This window comes from Desmodus rotundus, chromosome 3 (genome assembly GCF_022682495.2).
Source record: "Desmodus rotundus isolate HL8 chromosome 3, HLdesRot8A.1, whole genome shotgun sequence".
NCBI lineage: Eukaryota > Metazoa > Chordata > Mammalia > Chiroptera > Phyllostomidae > Desmodus > Desmodus rotundus.
Window position 1 is genome coordinate 131,926,058 of NC_071389.1, and position 23,530 is coordinate 131,949,587.

At 36.7% G+C, this 23,530-nt stretch overlaps 1 protein-coding gene and 1 pseudogene across 15 annotated transcripts in view; both read right to left on the minus strand.

The window, feature by feature from the left end:
• The window catches only part of PPFIA2 (PTPRF interacting protein alpha 2), a 446,500-nt gene that overhangs the window by 386,841 nt on the left and 36,129 nt on the right, over positions 1–23,530 (minus strand). The gene's annotated exons all lie outside the window — the stretch shown is intronic.
• Positions 5,031–5,158, minus strand: LOC112322173 (small nucleolar RNA SNORA57; annotated as a pseudogene).

Consider the following 23,530-nt stretch of genomic DNA (forward strand, 5'->3'; position numbering starts at 1 on the left):
GCTGGGGACTCAGATTCCTGAACTTGCAGGCCTTGGGGGAACCACATCATCTAGGAGTATTCCCCGCCCCCCTGCCAGTGCTCTTGGTCCTGCCTGGCCCGGAGCGCTGCCACCCCTGCACTCCTCTGGGGGCAACATTGGTTGGGTGGCTTGGGGGAAACTGGGACATCGACAGCAGTCACCCGCCTACCTGCAGTGGGGGGCCTCCCAACAACAGCCGTTTCCACCATTGCTGCTGCTCCGCCTGCTCCAGCCTAGGATGAGCCTTGTACCCAAGGCACTCACTTTCGGGACAGGGGTAGCAAACCACTGGAGGGCACTGGAAAGAGGAAGAGGACAGCCCACTGCGAATAGGACACCTGGACCCACAAACTCCAGGCGGTACTTTGGGTGGGAGGAGAAATTCCTGGTGCAACCTAGAACGGAGCTGACAGAGGGTGGCAGAGTTAGTTCCTTTGAGGCGTCTTAAAGCCTGCCACTATTTCAAGCCTTCTATACTCTAAACCACAGGTGGCAAACACAGGCCTGTGGGCTGACTTCAGCCCTCTGCCTGGTTTTATCCAGCCGGCACCTTGTTTCCACCCGGGGCAGCACCAGCTCCTTGCCCCTAGTTAAGGAGTAGTTGCATTTATACAGTCCTAAAATTACATTCGGCCCTTTGAAGGCAACTGTGAGGTTGATGTGGCCCCCGGTGAAAATGAGTTTGCCACCCCTGCTCTGAATGAAGGATTCCTTTTCCTTTCCACCAGGCTCTATCTCCAGAGTTTCTGCCTGTGGGTGGTGACTGGTGGGACCCCACTGGTGGTTCTGGAACAGCACAAGGCTGTCCCACAACATTTGTAACATGGTTGTTGGTGAGGAGATGCACAAAACTGAAAGATCCCGAATTTTCACTCTATCTAGTCCCTTCTTAGTTGTATGAGTCAGACAAATACTTTTTCTTCTGCTTCTTTTGTGAAAGGCTTGTTGTATTTTATATTCATTAGAAAAAATTCACATCCTTTGTAAAAATGAGACAATAGCCCTCAGCCCATTTATGCTAAGCCCCACATCACCAAACCAAGACTTATTGTCACAGTTTCTTCTCTCTCAGAACCGCAGCATTAAACCAATCAGCCACAGATTACTGATCAGCACTATTTTGGTAATCTGCCTCATAGACCCCTGCCAGCCCCTAAAGTCACCTTGCCATGGCCAACCCGCCCTTTTGCCTAGTTTATTTTCTTTGTTACCACTCCCTTCTGCCTATAAAAGTCTTATTTTGAACAGCTTCTCAAAGCTCCTTTCTATCTTCTACAATGGCTGCTGACCAATGCAAATCAATTTTTTCTTAAATAACATCTAAAATTTTTTAATATGCCTCAGGTTATCTATTAACAGTTCTTGTGTAAGAAGGTGGAGCCTAAGGAGACCCCGACAGCCCCCATGAGTAATGAGCAACCAGACCTAGGTATCCGTGGAGCCCCCGGAACTCATTGCTTTCTTGTTGCCGTAGGAGGTGCTAAGTCTCTCACAGCTTCACAGCTTTTGCTGTGAGCTTTCAGAATTTATTTGAGCATTTCTTTTTCTGAACTGGGTCCAAAAAACACTGGAGTCTGACTGGCCCTACTTGAAAACCAGGCCAGGTCCAGGTTCGGACTAAGTCTGACTCAGAAACTGGGTTGGTTTCGGGTCAGACTAGGTCTGACTTAAACTGACCTGCGGCCATGTGAGGCCCCAGGTAAATAAAACTTTGTTTTAAGCCAGAACAAGCAGGTTAACTTTACCAAGATAATTGTGAATTATAGTGGCTCAGTTGAGAACTTTTAGCCTAGATAAGCTCACCCATCTATGAGGTGCCCTAGGGAAAACAGTGTTAGCCAAGCGCTCACTATTAAAGGTTTCCTCTTCTACAATCTCTCATTACCAGGATGAGACCCCCTGGGAAACCCCACTGGCTCCAGAGGCTAAAGACTGGTTCTGGGAAAACTGCCAGAAGGGTAAGAATTCTTACCAAAGTCAGCTCTATCTGTGGTGTCTGGTCGAGAGAGGAAGGTAAAATTTCACACTGTCCCTTCCTATTCGAATTTAGATTAGCAACCACAAAATTTTTTTGTAAGAATTAGGTCTTTGAATTGTGACCCACAGATTTGTGTTCAGGTACTCACTGGCTGTCAGTCATTTCTTTCCTAAGGACAGTTATTGCCCTCTTGTTTCTCTCATTGTCTGGCCTTTGAAAACTTACCTAGGCAACTGTCAGGTTGGGGGGCCCCCAAAATATGGCTGGACAGAAATATGGGTGGTGCCCCACTTGAGGCTGAATCTGTGTGGACAGAAATGGGAGTTGCACCCCATTTGTGAGTAGGATCCAACTGACTGTTGCCGCTCTCAGGTAAATTGCCTGAATCTTTCTTTCTTATGGTTATCTTAGGGAGTGGTTCTGGATCTTGGAAGGGTAGAATCTTTTCTACTCATTTTGGGGATGCCTCTTGCATCCAAGGGATTGTTCTATACTCCTTGGTATAACCCCTTGGTATAGAACCCCTTGTCAGTGAAGTCCCTAAGTACAGGCCAAAATGATTAAAAAAAAAAAAAAATAGATGCTCTTTCCTGACATCTATGCCACTTTTGGCCTTGCTACATAAAATTACTTGGCTGTCTGGGGCTAGCCTCTGATGATAGCAGTTGCCTCATGTGGAAAGCACAGATAAACATATCTAATTATGAAAGTAACAACAAAGATCATGCTTAATATATAAGTATTGTGAAAAATTACAGTTGTTAATCAAATAAAAAGTTTTACCAACAGAATGCCTAGCACTTTCAAAATTAAAAAAATTAAAATTCCTATTCTTATGCCTTTTAAAGATACTGTCTTCTGATGAATGTAAAATTTGTTATATATCTTGTGAAAAAATAAATGACGAGCTTATAAGAATAAAACATATAACCTGGAAAACCTTCTCCGCCCTGAGGATTTTTTTATTTTGGCACATTACAAAGTATCTGTTTCTGGGACATGTGTTTCAAACAATTTGATGTCACTATAAAAGGTTACTAGTTCTACTTCTGGCATTGTGTACTATGTCTGAATTTACATTTCAACTGAACATGGTATTGAAAATGATATAAAAATACAGCAATGGCTAACAATTACCACAGAAATATTTAAAAGGACAATTACCAATAAAAGCAACAGAGGGAAAAATATATGAAATTCAAATAGATAAGTTGGGTATAAAAGTTGATTTAAAATTTTTAAAATATATTTTATTGATCATGCTACTACAGTTGTCCCATTTCCCCCCCTTTATTCCCCTCCACCCTGCACACTGTCTCCCACCCATATTCTCCCCCTTTAGTTCATGTCCATGGGTCATATGTATAAGTTCTTTGGCTTCTCCATTTCCTATACTATTTGAATGGAAATACACATCACTGAGAACGCTCAAAGTTTGGGTTTCCTACATTTCATATACATTAGTACCAATAAAATGTCACCTACAAATTGCTCCTAAATTGTGATAAAAAAGTTTTAAAGATGAAGCAGAAGTACACTATGAAAAAGTGGTTAAACTGCACCCAAACTTTAACCAAGTGAAAGTGTTCAAGATTTTGAGATTGACAGCTTCAACTCTGGAGAAATGCCGCCGCCTCCTGCTCAGTGGGCTACGTGGTAAGTTACTCAGCCACTGTGAATCACATTTTCCTCATCTGTGAGGTGAGGACTGTCATGCACAGGGTTGTTGGGAGGATTAAATAAAATGCTACAAGTAAAGTAGTTGGCACAGTGCCTGGCATTTAGTCACCATTCAGCACAGGTCATCTCTTTACCAAGTGAGGCCGCTGTAGCTGCTGCTGTTACTACTGCTTATAGGTGTTAGGTAAAGGTAAGGTATGGTGCTCTCCTTTTGGGCCTTGGGTCAAAGTGAGCCATGCATTTAGAGGGAGTTAAAAGGGTACCAACTCAAAGGAACTACATGATGCTGGAACTCTCTTAAGGTATCATCCACACCATTTACTGGGTGCCTCCTGCAGTAGAAATTAGAGGTTAGAGCTTAGACTCTGTCAGACTACTGAGGTTCAAATACTGTCTACAGGACTTTCAAAATGCCTGATCTTAATTCAGTTGTTTAACTTCTTTATCTATAAAGCGAGGAATAAAAAACAATAGCTGACTAAATGGGTTGTGTGAAATTTACATGGCACATTTCACATAAAGTACTTACACAGTTTATGAAACATGGTCAGTGCTCAATAAATAAATATCTATCACTGCTTAATATTCTACGATTCTCTCCTTCAGTATATTGTAAAAATGATTAATGTGGTTCTCCATTAAAACTATTTAAACAGAGGCTTATATTAGATATACTTTATTTTATCAGTCACACAACTGTTCTGACAAACCCTGAACTAAACTCTTATTTCATTTCAAATAACCTCGTAAGTGTAAGCGGTACATTGTATGGGAAGGTAGAAAGAAAGTAGCTGGAAGCTTAGATTTACAGGTGTTGGGTAAATAAGGAAAGAGGAAAGGGGAAGCAGAACAGACTGGTAACTGGAGAAAGTGAGATAAAATGTGGGATGTGAGCAGGAGTTTCCTAGTACTTGCTCCTAGCAGCTGGTTGCTGAATAGGAAAAAGCAAAGGGAAATGGCAAACACGTGGGGTGTGGCTTTCTGAGACCCCCCCCCCACAAATGGTCACTATTGTCTAGTGCCACACTCTAGCACAGACTTTGCAAGGCGATGTAGTTCTGCACACACGCCTCCCTTCAGAATACAAATGTGCTATATATAGCACGTCCCTGACCGAATGTATCTTTGATTGTACCGTTTTCCCCCATCTACTACTGTTTCCCTCTTGCCACTGACAGCCAAACTTTTAATGTTGTCTTTACTAGTTTCCTCCACTGTTTCCTCCACTCCAGTCTGGCTCCCAAAACCACCACACCAGGAGAGCCAATCTGTTGACATCACCCAATTATTTAAATCCTTTTTAATACATGTCAGGAGCATTTCCTGGAGTTCACCTTTTTGGGTTTTTTACCAGTGTCCTGGCACTTGAGGATAGACCCAGAAGATTGGAAATCATGGGCACCAAAGACATGACGCCGAGGGGGCCAGAGCCCTTTCCCTCTGCCCCCATTGGAGTTCCCTTTTTACAAAACACTGGGATTTAGATATGACAGTAAGGATTTGAGGTTTTATCCAAAGTGTCACAGGAAGCCACAAAACATCATTTTTGTGGGGAGGGAAGGCTCCAAGGACACATGCTGGGTTTTACTCCTAATTCTCTGGTGTATCCTCCAAAAACAAAACTCTAAATGGCAGTTGTATGGATTCAATGTTTGTGTCTCCTCCAAATTCACATGTTGAAGTCCTAATACCCATAGTGTTTCTTAGTCTTACCGATCTTAAAAAAAAGACTTCTAACATGGACAAGTTATAAAGCAGAAAAACTGCTAGTCATTCATTCTTGATTCTTCATCCTTCATCGGTCCTCACGTACTAGCCCTCAGTAAGTGTTCTCCAAATCAATCCAAATACGGCATCTTCTCTGCATCACGACAGCTCTGACTTTGGCTCAAGCCACCTTCTCTTATCATAGGAACTCCTACAGTGTACCTCTTATTCATGTTCCATATTCCGTCTGCAAGGCATTCGCTTCTGTAGACTCATCTGTGAAGTATGATTCTTGCCCTTCATTATTCAAAATCTCTTAAGTAGAACCCAAATTCCTTATTGTGGCCTACAAATCTCGGTTTCATCCTGCACCTTGCCTGCCTCTCCACCTTTATTTCCTGCCATTCCCACGGGCTCACCAGGTTCTAGCTGCACTGGCTAAATTTAAATCCAGCGTGCGCCCTACTCAGTCTCACACATGCTGTTCCTCCCTCTCTGAGAGTGCTCTTCCACCCACTCCCCACACACATACTGATTAGACATTTATACAACTAATAAAGTGATTTGTCCGGATCGATCTAGTACTTGCCTGACACCACGCACAGTTATTACAATACTATTGACTGTTTTCCCTAAGCTGTACCTTATATCCCTGTGACTATTTTGTAACTGCCAATGTGCATATCTTAATTCTTTCACCCTTTTCCCCCCTGGCTCCCAACCCCCATTCCATATGGCCACCATTACTTTGTTCCCCATATCTATGAGTTTGTTTCTGCTTGTTTTTTTTCATTTATTTCATATTTTAGATTCCACACATAAGTGAAATGATATGGCATTTCTCTTTCTCTGACTCCTTTTATTTAGCATAATACCCAAAAGTCCCATCTATATTGTCAGAAATGGTATGATTGCACAAATGGTAAGACTTCATTCTCTTTTTTATGGCTGAATAATATTTCATTGGATATATATACCACATCTTTATTGAATCATCCATCAATGGAAACTAGACCACTTTTTTTATACCATACACAAAAATAAACTCAAAATGTACTAAAGACTTAAATGTAAGTCCCAAAAGCATAAAACTTATAGACAATAAACTCTCTGACATTGTTCTTAGTAACATATATTTTTGGCCATGTATCCACCAGCAAGGAAAACAAACAAACAAATGGGAATACATCAAACTAAACAGTTTTTGAATAGTGAAGCAAACCATCAATAAAATGAAAAGCCAACCTGCTGAATGGGAGAACATATTTGCCAATGATACGTCCAATAGGGGTTAGTAACCAAAGGTTATAAAGAACTCATACAACTCAACATCAAAAAAACAAACAATCTAGTTTAAATGGACAGAGGACCTGAATAGAAACCTACAAAGAGGACACACAGAGGGCCAATAAACATATGAAAAGATGTTCAGTGTCGCTCATCATCAGAGAAAGGGAAATTAAAATGACACTGAGTTACCACCTGACACCTGTCAGAATGGCTAACATTAATAAATCAATAAACAACTGTTGGTGAGGATGTGGGGAAAAGGAAAGCCTTGTGCATTGTTGGTGAGATTGAATATTGGTGCAGCTACTATGGGAAACAGTATGGAGGTTCCTCAAAAAATTAAAAATAGAACTACCATATGACCTAGCGATCCCATGTCTGGGTATCTATCCAAAGAAATCCAAAACACTAATTCAAAAAGGTATATGTAAGTTATGTTCATTTCAGTATTATTCACAATAACCAAGATGTGAAAACAATTCTATCTTAATATTTCAAATCTGTTTATATGTTTCCTACTCATTACAGTAACCTTATCTACTTCAACTACGTGAAGTTCCTTGTAATCTTCTGTTCCTCAACTAGAACAATTCTATCTATATTATTTATTTATATATCTATTTATGTGCTTACTTATTTGCTATCTGTATTTCTCATTACATGGTATGCAAGGAGTTGTACTGCATGGAATCTTGTCTCCTGCGTTTATTAATTCATACTCAGTATCTAGCACATTTGCTGGATTCGTAACACTCGATATGCTGAATGACTGAACTCCACTATGAAACAGGTATTCAACATACATTTAAATAAGCTAGGGTTTATTACAAATTATACAATAAATAAGATTAAGTATGTTGCTATTTAGTTTATTTATATTACACATAATTGTTAAACAGAAATATTGTGGGTTCATCAAGTTTTTATTGACCATAGTACTTATTCTATGCCCAGAACACTGCTTGGTTTTAAGGAAAGTTGAGTAAAAATATAGTCTTTATTCTTTAAAGGAAAAGTTAAAATCTTGAGGATCTAAGGTTTAAATACATGAAGCAATATAAAAATAATATATAAAATGATTTCATGATATCAAAATCACTGTAAAATATTTTATAAAACTTAATGATAACAAATGGGTGTCCCTGATGAAAGTGACCGCAGAGCCCACGGCCCTGCAGAAGTGGGCTCCGATGGGATGAGATGAAGGACAAAAGACAATCCCACTAAAGTAGCAGAATCAAATTACACGTATATGTGCACATGCAAGGTTGTGAGCCTCGGGAATTTTAGGTAGTCACAGATATCATGTAAGAAAAAATCAGAATTGGCTATCTAAAAAAATTCAGATGGATGGTACTTTGGGGTAGCAATGTAAATGTAACATACAGATATTTATTAAGAACCTAGTTTGTGTCTATCCTCTAGCTGCTGTCAGACTGTCAAAAATGAGTATGCATAGTACCTACTCACAGTGTCCATAAAAGAGTTGGAGGGAAAGTGAAGGAAGATAATCATATAAATGCCAAATCAATACACACTTCAACAAGTGGTAGAGATAACATATAAACACAATGCAACAGAAACCCCAATATTGAAGAGTCAATTAATTTCGTTTTGTGGATTCTAAGATGAATGTATAGAGGTTGAGCCATTTGAGTTGGGCCTTGATGTTAAGTCGAGTTTTGGCTGCTCCAAACAAGAGAGAAGCTTATTCCAGATAGAAGGGACTTCCTGTTCAAAGTCATGGGCCTGAGAAATCAACAGGGTAGCTGTGAAATAAGGAATGCAGAGTGGGCTCAGTGCATTAATACAACATAGGTTCTGGGAGGCATACAAAACATCCCGCTGAAAGGTGAAAATGCAAAAACCCAAACCAAATAAGGTGAAACAGTAGGTGGTTTTGTCACGATGCAATAGTGTCTAATCACTTGTTTAACTTTTTTCCACTGTGTCAACCATTTTGTTAACTGAAAAGTATTTTATCTTCTGCCGAAACTGCATTCACTTTTAAGTCATAGACAGTCCCACATAGGTGGCAATTGAGCACTTGAAATGTGGCTATTATCACATGTTGATATGATAATATTTTGAATATATTGGCTTAAATAAAATGCATTATTAACATCATTTACATTTTCTGCTTTTAGAATATTAGAGATTATTCAATGTTGAGTCTATAAAATCCTCTCTAAAAATATGTAGTTTCAATGAAAACCATAAAAGTAGAACATTACATAACACAGAAGCATTTTCCTATACACGTGAGAAAGCATCAAAATGCGGTTTCACCTAAGGAAACAATATTTTGTAATTTTAATTAAATGTGAAAAGCTTCTATAGTATTGTGCTGCTCTAGTGGAGAAATTCACAACAACCTTTATTTTTTTAATGAGACTATTTATTGTGTAACATTTGTTATTTCCACAACCCTAGAAAATTGGCTTACAAAAATTACTTTTATGATTCATGTATAATACCCTTCAACTGAATCTATTGGCTTCTAATAGGACTTCGTATATGTTAAAACTAAGAATAAAATCAAAATATAAACATTAGGTAGAAATGCACACAGCAACATATTCATTGTGATTATCTTTTTTAATTTTAAGAAAGATAAAAGTAGAGGATGACAACATAATCTAGAATTATATTGAAAATGGCTTTAAATTGTTAATATCTATGTGTCCAAACTAAAGATTTAGAGATCCATCTACCATCTGTAGTAAACTTAAGACAAATACATTTAGAAATTACTTGTAAGTCAATGAACATTATAGGAAAGGCTTCTGAAGTGATTTTGATAAAATTATTACTTGTATAAGAATTACAACTAATATTTATTTAGCTGAGTTACCATGAAGCAATAGTAGCGTTCAGTAACATTAAACTAGCTACACAGTTCTAATTTCTGTGAAGCGTCTTAAAATAAAATGGACTGTTACTGCCTATTGTGCTTAGGGCATCTCAGTTAATGTAAGAGACCCAGTTTATAGCCTCCTTCACATGATTGGGAGTAACACAGCTGTTAAAATGCACGAGATTGCACTGTAATAGCATTCTGTCCCTAATAACAAATCAGGCCACAAATACTAATAAACATAATCACTGATCCATTAATGGAAGATTTCTGCTAATTTTGAAAGCTTTTCAATTAACCGTGGTTCAATGAACCTGGTTACCTGTTAAATTAAACTGTTAGGGAAGGCAGCATTGTTTTAGGAAGTCAATACTGAAGATTCTGTCTAAACCTTTACTTTTCAAGGCAAGTTAATTCTAAAAATAAAATTGTTTCATTATTTTTATAAATATAAAATAAAGACCCGCTTAATTCAACGCTGCACTAAGATTAAATATATTTTTATTTATTTTATTAGTACATTTATTTTTATTAATATTTATTAATTTATTTATATTTTTTAATACTCATGAGCCACCCAGGCCCTGAGACTACTAGTATCCCAGACTTTTTTGCACCCCATTTTCATCACTCAGCTCCCTCCTTCACATAGGTCTTCACCCTGCTCCAGCCCTGCAACCCTGTTCTGGCCCAATACTTTGTTCGTGCCATTCCCTCTCCCTGGAAGGCTATGTTCCTCAGTCCTCTCTCAATCAGCTCCTTCTTTTCTATAGGTCTCAGTTCAAACATTACTACCTCAAAATCATCTTTCCGAAGTTCCTTTTCTAAGTGTTCATCCTTCCCTCTAGTGAAAAAAAGTATTCCTTTCTTTTCCTGAGAACCACCATCAAATATGAATATATCTTGTTAAGTTATAAGCTTAGTTGCTTATTGTTGGACTTTCCTCTGTAGATCATACACTCCTTGAGAGCAGAAAGCTATTTGCTTGCCCACCCCCATTAACAAGCCTATGGTACACTCACTTTCAAAGTCCGTAAGCATATCTCTGCAGCCTATTTTTTAATGGTTACAGGGTGGTCCACCATTTGAATATACTAGACTTTGTCATCAAATCCTGTATTGTTGGATACTTAGATTAGCACCCTTTTGTACCATTATAAACACTATTTTGATTCACACCCTTGTACTTAGATTCTGACCATTTACCTGGTTATTTCCTCCAGATATTCCCCTAAGTTAAATACTAAGTAAATTAAAATATACACATTTAAAAATTTAGCTCATGTTTCCATACTATTCTCAGAAATGTTTTACCAGTTTCTACTTATATCAACATTTACTAGAATTGTCTTGCTAATTCAGTAGGAGAGCATATATTACTCCTTTTTGAATAAACTATTTATTGCCTTTGGCATTTTCCCTATTAGAAACATTATCTTTTTTGTTGATTTCTAAGATCTATTCATATATTAAAATATTTAATATATGTGGTCAAATAATTCAGTTGCAAATATTTCCAATTTTCATATGTATTTTATCTTTTTGTATATTTTATCTTTAGCTTTTATTTTTAATTATATTTTTATTAATATTCAAATATAGTTGTCTCCATTTTCCCACCACCACTTTCCCCCACCCCACCCACCCCCACCTCCCACCCTTGATCCTACCCTGATTGGCTTTGTCCATGGGTCCTTTATACATGTTCCTTGACAACCCTTTCCCTTCTTTCCCCTGTTATCTCCCTCTCCCCTCCCCTCTGGTTACTGTCAGTCTATTCTTAATTTCAATGTCTCTGCTTATATTTTGCTTGCTTGTTCATTTTGGTAATTAGGTTCCACTTATAGGTGAGATTACATAGTATTTGTCTTTCACCATCTGGTTTATTTCACTTAGCATAATGCTCTCCAGTTCCATCCATGCTGTCACAAAAGGTAGGAGTTCCTTCTTTCTTTCTGCTGCATAATATTCCATTGTGAAAATGTACCAGTTTTTTGATCCACTTAATTACTGATGGGCACTTAGCCTGCTTCCAGCACTTGGCTATTGTAAATTGTGCTGCTATGAACATTGGGGTGCACAGATTCTTTTGAGTTAGTGTTTTGGGATCCTTGGGGTATAATCCCAGCAGTGGAATTGCTGGGTGAAAAGGCAATTCCATTTTTAGTTTTTTGAGGAAATTCCATACTGCTTTCCACAGTGGCTGCACCAGTCTGCATTCCCACCAACAGTGCACTAGTGTTCCCTTTTCTCCACAACCTCGCCAGCATTTATTATTTGTTGATTTGTTTATGGTGGCCATTCTGACCAGTGTGAAGTGGTATCTCATTGTGGTTTTAATTTGCATCTCTCTGATGGCTAGTGATGCTGAGCATCTTTTCATATGACTCTGGGTCCTCTGTATGTCCTCCTTGGAGAAGTGTCTGTTCAGGTCCTTTGCCCATTTTTTAATTGGGTTGTTTGTCTTCCTGGTGTGGAGTCATGTGAGTTCTTTATATATTCTGGAGATGAAACCCTTGTCTGAAATATCATTGACAAATATGTTTTCCCATACTGTTGGTTCCCTTTTCATTTTGCTAATGTTTTCTTTAGCCATGCAGAAGCTTTTTATTTTGATGAAGTCCCATTTGTTTATTCTTTCCTTTATGCCCTTCCCCTAGGGGACATATCAGTGAAAATATTGCTGCATGGAATATCTGAGATTTTCCTGCCTACATTCTCCTGTAGGACTTTTATGGTATCACGACTTATATTTAAGTCTTTTATCCATCTTGAGTTTATTTCTGTGTAAGTTCGTTGTTGAGTTTCATTTTTTTGCATGTAGCTGTCCAGATCACCCAACACCATTTGTTGAAGAGGCTATTTTTACTCCATTTTTTGCTTCTGCTTCCTTTATCTAATATTAATTGACTATAGAGACTTGGGCTTATTTATGGGCTTTCTATTCTATTCCAATGATCTATGTCTCTGTTCTAATGCCAGTACCAGACTGTTTTGATTATAGTTTGAATATAGTTTGATGTCAGGTATGGTGAGCCCTGCTACTTTGTTCTTCTTTCTCAAAATTGCTGCAGCCATTCGGGGTTGTTAATGGTTCCATACAAATTCTTGAAATGTTTGTTCTATATCTGTGAAATATGTCATTGGTATTTTCATAGGGATTGTGTTGAATCTATCAATTGCTTTTGTTAGTATGGACATTTTGATGATGTTAATTCTTCTAATCCATGAACATGGTGTATGCTTCCATTTGTTTGTATCTTCCTTAATTTCTTTGCTCAGTGTTGTGTAGTATTCTGAGTGCAGGTCTTTTACCTCCTTGGTTAGGTTTATTCCTAGGTACTTTATTTTTCTTGTTGCTATAGCAAATTGGATTTTTTTCCTGATTTCTGTTTCTGATATTTCATTGTTGGTATCTTTACCTGTTTTATAGACAATCTGTTTTTCACTCAGAATTTTCATTTTTAGTATCAAGTTTTAACAGGTCCCACTTTATCCCAAGACTGTGAAAATTAGACACATAAATATATACACACTGTAATACTATGCATGCATATGCTATATATTAGTCTCACTTTCACCTTTAATATTCAAAAAAGCCTGCAAATAATATCAGAGAAATAAGTTTGAATATGTTGAGACATATCAATGAGCCATTATAATAGTTTGATACAAAGTACTTAATATTTTTTAAGATTTTATTTATTTATCTTTTAAATTTTATTGTTATTCAATTACAGTTGTATGCCTTTTCTCCCCATCCCTCCACCCCACCCCAGCTGGACCCACCTCATCTTTAAATAAATAAATAAAGGAAGGGAAGGGAAGGAGAAAGAGAGGGAAAGAAACATCAATGTGTTGTTGCCTCTCACACACCCCCAACCAGGGACCTGGCCCGTAACCCAGGCATGTGCCCTGTCTGGGAATTGAACTGGCGACCTTTTGGTTTGCAGGCCCATGTTCAGTCCACTGAGCTATACCAGATTGTGCAAAAGTGCTTAATATTTTTTATTAATAGGCCTTAAAAAGAATCTGCCAAGTATAATATTGCTCCTGTATAGGACAAAAATGCTAAAATTCCATAATCGATAATGTGTCTTTCCCAACTGACTTTAATTTTGGCTTATAAGGATGTTCATTAAAAACAGGACTGACTAACCTTCTCAGCATACTTAGAGTAGGGATTTAGTAATAAGTTATCATCAGTTATAGAGATTTTGTGACTAGGTTGCATTTCAGTACCACATATGTTTTCAGTTATGACTAATGAACAACTCACTCTCAAATACATTCTGAAGGTAGATACAGTTTGTTGAAACATGATTCAACAGGTGGCTTACTGGTGACTCAGCCCCTTCACTCTGGCTTACCAATAAAACACAGGGATTTTTTAGTGGGGTACCACTGCTTTCATATTTCCAATGGAGCTTCCATCCTGTCAGTGCTTCAGACTTCCTTAAATGTTTTATATTTTTAACTGCATTGCCAAGGAGATGATGGCATGTGGATGTGGCTAAAGTCCCACTGAGTAAGTAAAATTTATTTTTATCAAAATCACTATTCTCAAGGTAAGAGGTGGAGACTATTTCTGGGAGTCTGAAATACTGTGATGAACTGTTTTCATTTTCTTGCTCTTTTTTGTTTGTAATAGAACCTATTAGGTCAAATTTCACCTGTGTGTATGAGCACAAACTTTCATGCTAGGACAAATAATAAAAAAACATGTTTATATTTTCAGCATAATGCTTTGCAAGTGGATGTACACAACACAGGCAAGGAAATAGAAATTATATAAAACAAATGAACAATTACTGACAAGATAATACAATGCACAGGAATTTAAGAGAAGCTAATGACCTGTGTACCCTTCACCTCATTTTACCTCCTTGTTTTTGGTTTTATTATTTTTTCAGATATAATGAACATGCCATAAAATTCACCTTTTTGAAGTATAAAACTCAGTAGTTTTTGGCACATTCACAAAGTTTTATAACTATTGCCACTATCTATTTTCAGAAAAGCTGTATCACCCCCCACAAAAACCCATTACCCATTAGTGTTCAATTCCTACATTCATTCTCTTATTTCTATTTTGACATATTTCATTTTGTTTACTTTTTATTGAATTTATTGGGGTGATTATGGTTATAAAATTATATAGGTTTCAAGTATACAATTCTATAATAGTTCATATTTTTGTTAATTAAAAATAAAATTTATCATATCATTAAGTTATAGCTCATTACATATGACTGAACTTGATATAAACACAATTTTTTTTCAGCTTTTTAAAAGTCTACTTGATAGATAACATTGTGTGAGTTTGAGGTGTATGATGTGACAATATATCTATCTATATATGTAATACATATATTATATAGATCGATATAAATATATTATATATTGATATATTATAGATATATTATATACTGATATATATTATATAGATATATAACAGATATATAATATATAGATGTATATAATAGATATATAATAGATGTATAGAGATATAATAGATATATAGATATATATAAATATACAGATATATTTTAGATATAAATATATATATTTATATAGATAATAGTTGTATATTATATATGTATTATGAATATAATAGATATATATTGTATATCTATATATAAATATATATATTATATATAGATATATAATATATAGATATAAATGATTACCACAAGAAAGTTAGTTAATACATTCATCACCTCAATGGTTACCCTTTTTATTGGTGAAAACATTTAAGACCTATTCTCTCAGCAAATTTTAGTTGTATAATACAGTGTCAGTAGTTACAGTTACCATGGTATACATTAGATACCACGAATTTGTTTTAAACCAAAAGTTTGTACCCTTTGACCAACACCTCCTATTTCCCCCATCCCTAGTCCCTGGTAACCACCAATACACTCTCAGTTTCTAGTAATACGATTTTTTAGGTTCTACTCGTATAAGTGAGACCATGTAGTACTGTCTTTCTCTGACTTATTTTACTTAGCGTGATGCCCTCGGGGTTCATCCATGTCATCACAAACGGCAGGATTTCTTTCTTCTTATTGCTGAATAATACTGCATTCTCCTTCTTTCTGTGTGTGTGTGTGATCTAAGCAATGCAAGTGAGAAGGAATGCTGCTAAAAGCAGTTTCTTCTGGAATGCAGGATTGTGAGGCTTGCACCTGCTAAGTAATAAAGACTTCTTAGAGAAAATTGCCACAAGTGGGAGTCTTTTGTTATGCTTTCATGTATTCTATTTATTTCTCTTGTTTCTGCTAGCAAGACATATGCTGGGAATGTTTTTCTGGGTAAGACAGCAAATGTACTCAGGGTTGTGGATGCTTTGGGTAACTAAGAAAGATTACTAGCAGGACTAGTACCAGCTGGTAACTAGGAAAAGATTGAACTCCCCACCAGGAAACAATAAAGTCTGTCCTGAATTGAAGAGGTCAGAAAATAACAGCATGGTGAGGTATGGCATTATAGACCTTGCTGGACTAAAGACACTCCATGGTCTGAAGTGATGCTTCTAAGAATCCAAAGACAGTAGGACAAATTGAGAGCTTAAAGTCTGAGATCAGCAAACATTTTTTGCAGTGGGCCAGATTAAAAAATTGTAGGCTTTGTAGGCCATCCACAGGGGTGGGCAAAGGTAGATTTTCAAAGGCATTTTTGCAAAGTTGCTTGCAAGTGAGAAGGGTAAAGGTGGTAGATAAATTGTTTTTATTTGTTTCTCTTTTGTTTATCTTCATTCAATGCAGAATGAGTCCTCAAATAGCCTAGAGTGTTGCTCTACCAAAATTATTAGGGCCTTAAAGACTAAGACAATCATTCAAAATTATGTGAGCACCTACATATGTCAGGCACTGTCCTGGTGCTGGAAATCTAGCAGTGCATAGAGGAGACACATTGTCTGACCTCTGGGAGCTTACATTCCAGAGTGGTGTCTTGGGTCAAGTTCCACAGAAGCAGAGCCTGAGGTGTAAATTCTTGAGCAAGCAATTCAACAGGGAAGTGCTCTCAAGAGGAGGGAAATGAAAGAAGAACTTGGTGGGAGAGGTAAACTAATCAAAAATTTAGTCTTAACTGAAGAAAGGCTTTAAATTGATCCCACTGAGAAAATAAAAAGTAATTTGCAGCACAGTTGGCTGCACTTTGAGGGAAGGGATTTGACCTCTGTACTCCTGGCTTGAGGTAGACATGGCCTCAATGGACAGGCAGCTCCTGTTTGGCCTGAGGACAATATTCCCAAGACAGGGAGACAGGAGCACCTGATCGTGGTCAGTAGAGGACTCGAGACAAGGAACAAAGATTATGCATTACCAGGAGAGATAAACATTAAACCCAAAAACTTTTAATATTTCAAGTGATGACATGACTATATGGGTGGAGAATGGCATTGGTGAAGGAAATGCTCTTTTACTTAGGGTGAACAAGGAAGGCATCTCTGATAATGTGAAGTGTGAGGAGACACCAGAGGGAATTAAGAGTCCTGGTCATGCAGTTATCTGAGGGAAGAGAAACTTTAAATCAAGATAGAACTAGCATTGGAATATTCTATGAAGAGTGAGAAGGTGGATGTGACTGAAGTGTGGGTAGAGAAGTAGGAGCTGAGGCTGGAAATGAAAGGGGTAGTGACAGATTACATAGAGCCTTGAAGATCATTGCCAGGTGTTGAGCTCTTAAACTAAGAAAACAAAAGCACCAATTTCTACAAGATATCTACATCACAGTTTTAGAACCAGAAAGGCTCTCAAATGCCATCTGGTCTAACTCTTAAATTTTAAAGCATTTCTACAATGGAAAAAAATATCATTAAAGTTAAAAAACAAGGAAAGAATTCTAAAATGCATGGAAAGGGACTTCCCAATTAACAGATCTGAAAGAAATTTTGCTAGAAATTTTTGAACTGTTTCTACATATTAGGTTCCCTTTGTTTAAGTCCCGAATCTTAATGTCATCTCACCAATGACAAAACTGTGAGAGGATAAGATCTAGCTGGCTGATGTGCAAAGAATGCATGCTCACTCACATTGGCTTGGCATTTATTCTAGCTGTAACTTCAACATCTTGGGGAAGAGAAATGGTGATAATGATTTAAAGCAAGAGAGCCACATTTGCCTTATATGCAACTGCCAGGATGACTATCTCCACAAATTGTCCATTCCACTGTTGCCAATGCGAAGTATTTTATGTTCAAGTTCATGAACGGAGAACAGCAGACCATCCTTGAAGGATAATCAGTAAAAAAAATCATAAAATAATATGAAAATAACTGCACATGAATAACCAATAACACTAATGATATCCTATTGCTTCTATTACTTTGAAAGAAATACTCCATTTCATATTATTATTGGCCTTCAGAGAAATATTTTTAATGGCTTCAGCCTTCTGTTGTTATTGTTGAGCCATACCTTGTTTGTTTTCTTGAAACAATTTGGTGAGTTTCTGGTTTTACCTTAAAGAGCCCATATCTTACTCTAATGTCAATTCTCCCATATACAATTTTCTAACCCTAATACTGCTTCCTAATTATTTGCCATTAAAAAGTTTTCAGTGTGGTGATTACCCCATTACTGAAGAGATGGCCTTGAAGTAGAAGTCTAATTTTCATCTCTGTGTCTACTTCTTCCATTTTTAAAATGTGCTGAAATACCAATGATATAAAAAAAAGATCTAATGGATATGTCTTCATAGACTTCAATGGATAGATCTTCCAGACAGATAATTGACAAGGGAACAGTGGCCTTAAATAACATACAAAGTCATGTGTTTAATTGATATCTTCAGAGCATTGTACCCCAAAGCAGCAGAATATACATTCCTCTCAAGTGCACATAAAACATTTTCTAGGCTAGATCACATGTTAGGCCACAAAACAAGTCTCAATGAATTTAAGAAGATTGAAATCATACCAAGCACCTTCTCTGGCCACAATGCTATGAAACTAGAAATCAATCATGGAAAAAAAAACTGAAAAACACACAGAGACATAGAGGCTAAGGGTCATGTTACTAAACAACAAATTGGTTAACAATGAGATCAAGGAAGAAATCAAAAGATGACCTTTAAAAAAATAAAAGTGAGAACACAACAACACCAACTCTATGGGACACAGCAAAAGCAGTCCTGAGAGGGAAATTCATAGCATTAGAGGCCTACCTCAAGACCTGTACCTCAAGTAACAAGAAAAATCTCAAATAAACAATTTACTTTTATACTTAAAGGAACTTGAAAAAAACAAACAAAATTCAAACCGAGAAGAAAGGAAATAATGAAGATCAGAGCAGAAATAAACAAAATAGAGGAGTCTGAAAAACAATGCAAAAGATCAATGAAACCATGAGCTGGTTCTTTGAAAAGATAAACAAGATTGGCAAACCTTTAACCAGGACTCATCAAGGAAAAAAGAAAGAGGACTAGAATACATAAAATCAGAAATGAAAGAGGAGAAGTAACAACTGACGCCAGAGGAATACAAAGGATGTGAGGAAATATTATGAATAACTGAATGCCAACAATTCAGACACACTGGACAAAATGGGTACATTTCTAGAAACACAAAACTTTTCAAAACTGAATCAGGGAAATCAGAAAATTTAAACAAATTACAACTATTGAAATTAAAGCAGTAATCCAAAGACTCCCAGCAAACAAAAGTCCTGGGCTAGACGGCTTCACAGGTGAATTTTACCAAACATTCAAAGAAGAACTAACACCTTTCCTTGTCAAACTATTTCAAAAAATTCAAGAGGAGGGAAGGCTCCTAACCTCATTTACAAGCCCAGCATTATCTTAATTCCAAAATCAGATAAAGACACTTTGAAAATTATAGACCAACATCCTTGATTAAAGTAGATGCTAAATCCTCAATAACATATTAGCAAATCAGACCCAGCAATACATTAAAAAGATCATACACTGTGACCAAGTGGGATTTATTTCGGGAATGTAAGGTTGGTACAACATCCACAAATCAATAAACATGATACAGCATATAAACAACATGAAGGATAAAAACCACATGATTATATCAATAGATGCAAAAAAGCATTTGATAAAATTCAGCACAGATTTATGATAAAAACTCAACAAAGTGCAAATAGAGGGAATGTAACTCACTCAACATAATAAGTCCATGTATGACAAACCCACAGCCAACACTATACACTATGGGCAAAAACTACAAGTGTCTCCCTTAAGGTGGAGAACACGACCAGGACGTCCACTATCACCACGCTTATTCAACACAGTGCTGGAAGTCCGAGCCATAGCAATCATACAAGAAGAAATCAAAGGCATCTAAATTGGAAAGAAAGAGAGCATTGTGCTAAGTGAAGTAAGCCAGGTGGTAAAAGACAAATACCATATGATCTCACCTATAAGTGGAACCTACTCAACAAAACAAACAAATGAGCAAAATAGCACCAGAGACTTGGAAATAAAGAACAAACCGACAGTGACCAGAGGGGCGGGGGGAAGGGGATAACCAAGGAAGGAGGGGAAGGGGCAAGCAAAGGAACACAAATAGAGGACTTGTGGTCATGGACAAGGGGGACGGGGTTGGGGTGAATAATGGGGAAAAGGTGGGACAACTGTAACTGAACAACAATAAATTAAAACAAAGAAGTAAACCTGTCATAATTTTAAGGTTACCTAGTATTGTATATAAAGAACTTTAAGATTCCACTAAAAGAGTACTAACACTTATAAATGAATTTAGTAAAGTATCAGAATACAAAATAAATATCTGTAAATCAGGTGCATTTTTAATACCAATGATGAACTGTCAGAAAGGAAAACTAAGAAAACAATCACATTTACAATTACATCAAAAATAATAAAATACGTAAGAATAATTTTAACCAACAATGTAAAAGACCTGTATTCAGAAAATTATACAACCCCAAAGAAAGAAACTGAAGATGATAAAATAAGTAGAAGCATGTACCACATTCATGGATAGGAAGAATTAACATCATTAAAATGCCCAGAGTACGCAAAGCAACCTATAGATTCAATGCAATTCCTATCAACATACCAATGACATATTTCACAGAAGTAGAACAAATATTTCAAAAATTTATAGGGAACCACAAAAGATCTCTATTCAGACACAGCAATCTTGAGAAAAAAAGAAAGAAGTTGGAGGAATCTCACTACCTGATATCAAACTATACTACAAGTCCTCAGGATTCAAAACAGCATGGTACTGGCTTAAAAACAGACATATAGATCAATGGAACAGACTAGAAAACCTTAAAATAAACCCACACCTTCATGGTCAATTAAAATTTAATAAAGAAGGTAAAAACATACAATGGGATAAAGATGGTCTATTCAATTAATGATGCTGGCAATATTGGACAGATATGTGGCAAAAAAAAAAAAAAGGAACTACACCATGAACTTATACCCATCATAAGAATAAATTCAAAATGGATTAAAGACTTAAATGTTAGGCTTCAAACCACACACATCATAGAAGAAAACACAGGCAGCAAAATCTTGGACATTGCTCCTGGCAATATTTATTCTGATATATTACCTCAGGCAAGTGAAATAAAAGGAAAAAATATACAGTGGGACTACATCAAAGTAAAAAGTGTTTACACAGTAAAGGAAACTAACAAAATGAAAAGACAACCTACTGAATGGGAGACCATATTCACAGATACATCTGACATGGGACTAATACCCAATATTTATAAAGAACTTTTAAAACTCAACACTAACAAAACAAACAATCCAATTAAAAAACGGGCAAAGGACCTGAATAGACACTTCCCTGAAGAGGACATACAGATGGCCAATAGACATATGAGAAGATACTCAAGGTCACTAATCATCAGAGAGATGCAAATTAAAACCACAATGAGAGATCACCTCACAGCTGTCAGAATGGCTATCATCAATAAATCAACAAACAAGTGCTGGGGAGGATGAGGAGAAAAGGGAACCCTTTTGTACAGTTAGCAGTAACGTAGATTGGTGCAGCCACTGTGGGGAGTAGTGTGGAGTTACCTCAAAAATTTAAAAAATTTAAATTTTTATGACCCAAAGATGCCACTTGTAGGAATATATACAGAGAAATCCGAAACACTAATTCAAAAGTATATATACACCCGTGTTCACTGTAGTACTATTTGCAATAGCCAAGATTTTGAGGCAACTCAAGTGTCCATCAGTAGATGCGTGCATAAAAAGCTACGGTACATTTACACAATGGAATACTACTTGGCCATAAAAAAGAAAATCTTACCCTTTGTGACATTAAAAATGGATCTGGAGAGTATTATGCTAAGTGAAATAAGCCAGTCAAGAAAAGAAAAGTACCATCTGACTTCACTCATATGCAGAACTGAAAGAACAAAATAAACTAACAAACAAAATAGAAACAGACTCATAGATAGAGAACAGACTGACAGCTGTCAGAGGCGAAGGGGTGGTTAGGGAGTTCAGTGAAAAGGTGAAGGGATTGAGCAAAGAAAAAGAAAACTCATAGACACAAACAACAGCATGGTGATTACCAGAAGGAAAGGGGTTGGGGAGAGGTGACAGACAGTAAAGGGGGGATAAATGGTGATGGAAGGAGGCTTGACTTGGGCTGGTAAATACACAATACAATATACTGATGTTATATTATAGAACTGTGTACCTGAAACCTACATAATTTTATTAACCAATGTCACCCCAATTCAATAAAAATGTAAATGAAATAAATACATATCATTAGCAGAAAAAAGGAACAAAGAGAAATCTAAGTCAAAAAGAGAGAAATCTAAGTCAAAGTGACTCATTTGGAAGAGTTAGAGCTTGAAGCTGAGCATCTCTGTCTATCATAGTTTAATTAAGTTTATATAATTTTTTTCTAGTAAAAGTCACACTGTTCATTTAGAAAATGGAACATCTAAAATGCAAAGTTTTTAAAAAGTTGTTATTAATATACAATTTTACACTTGGCTTTTTCACTCCAAATACCATGAACATTTTTTTTCTTTTTGCCTTTTAAAAAATATATTTATTGATTATGCTACTACAGTTGTCCCATTTTCCCCTTTTATTCCCCTTCACCTGCACACCCCCACCCACCGGCATGTTCCCCCCCTTAGTTCATGTCCATGGGTCACACATATAAGTTCTTTGGCTTCAACATTTCCCATAGTATTCTTCCAGTCTGTTTTCTCATGAGTAGATTAAAGTTATGCATTTTTGGCAGGAATATTACATAAGGGATGTTGTCCATCCCAAAGCATCTCTATGTCAAATATTCAAGCCTCATCTCTCTATCAAATCACATGATTGAAGAAGTATATTCACCTGTTTAAGCCCCTGTAGCTACAGCAGTTCATCCCTATAGGGATGCATTATCAGAACTATGGTTAATAGTTTGTGTTTATCAAGATTTTAAGAAGAAAGAAATGTGGCTATTTTATGGCAAGGAAAAAAAATTTACTCAGGTTTTTTGTCAAAAATTGGTGGTAGGAATTCCAGAAATACATATACTTATAAGAAAAATTAGAATCTCTCCTCTTCACAAGAACCCAGAAAGACATATACAGCCTCACCTCATCAGAGTGGTTTTAATAAGAGCAGGATTCAAAGCAGTGACTGAGTTACTGTTACTTTCTTAGCAGTAATTCATGTTTTCTAATTTTTCACCATTGTGTGATTGGCTCCTGAACTACCAAATAATTCACTCATTCTCCTAGATCATTTTTCTCTCCAGGTTTTTGCTTAGTGATAGGTTATTTATTCCTGACTATTCTTCTCATCTTCAACTAACTTTATACATCACTTTCAGTAACCTTATCCTCCCTCCAGAAAAAAAATTCTAGTTGATTAATTTGATCTTTTTGATACCTGTTTGGATAGACTTTTTATTCCACACCATTTCATCAGCAAGGCCACTACATCAGATTAGGCACTTTTTGCTCTGCACAAAGGCATCTAGCCAAGGGCACAAGTAGAACTGAACTTCAGTCCAT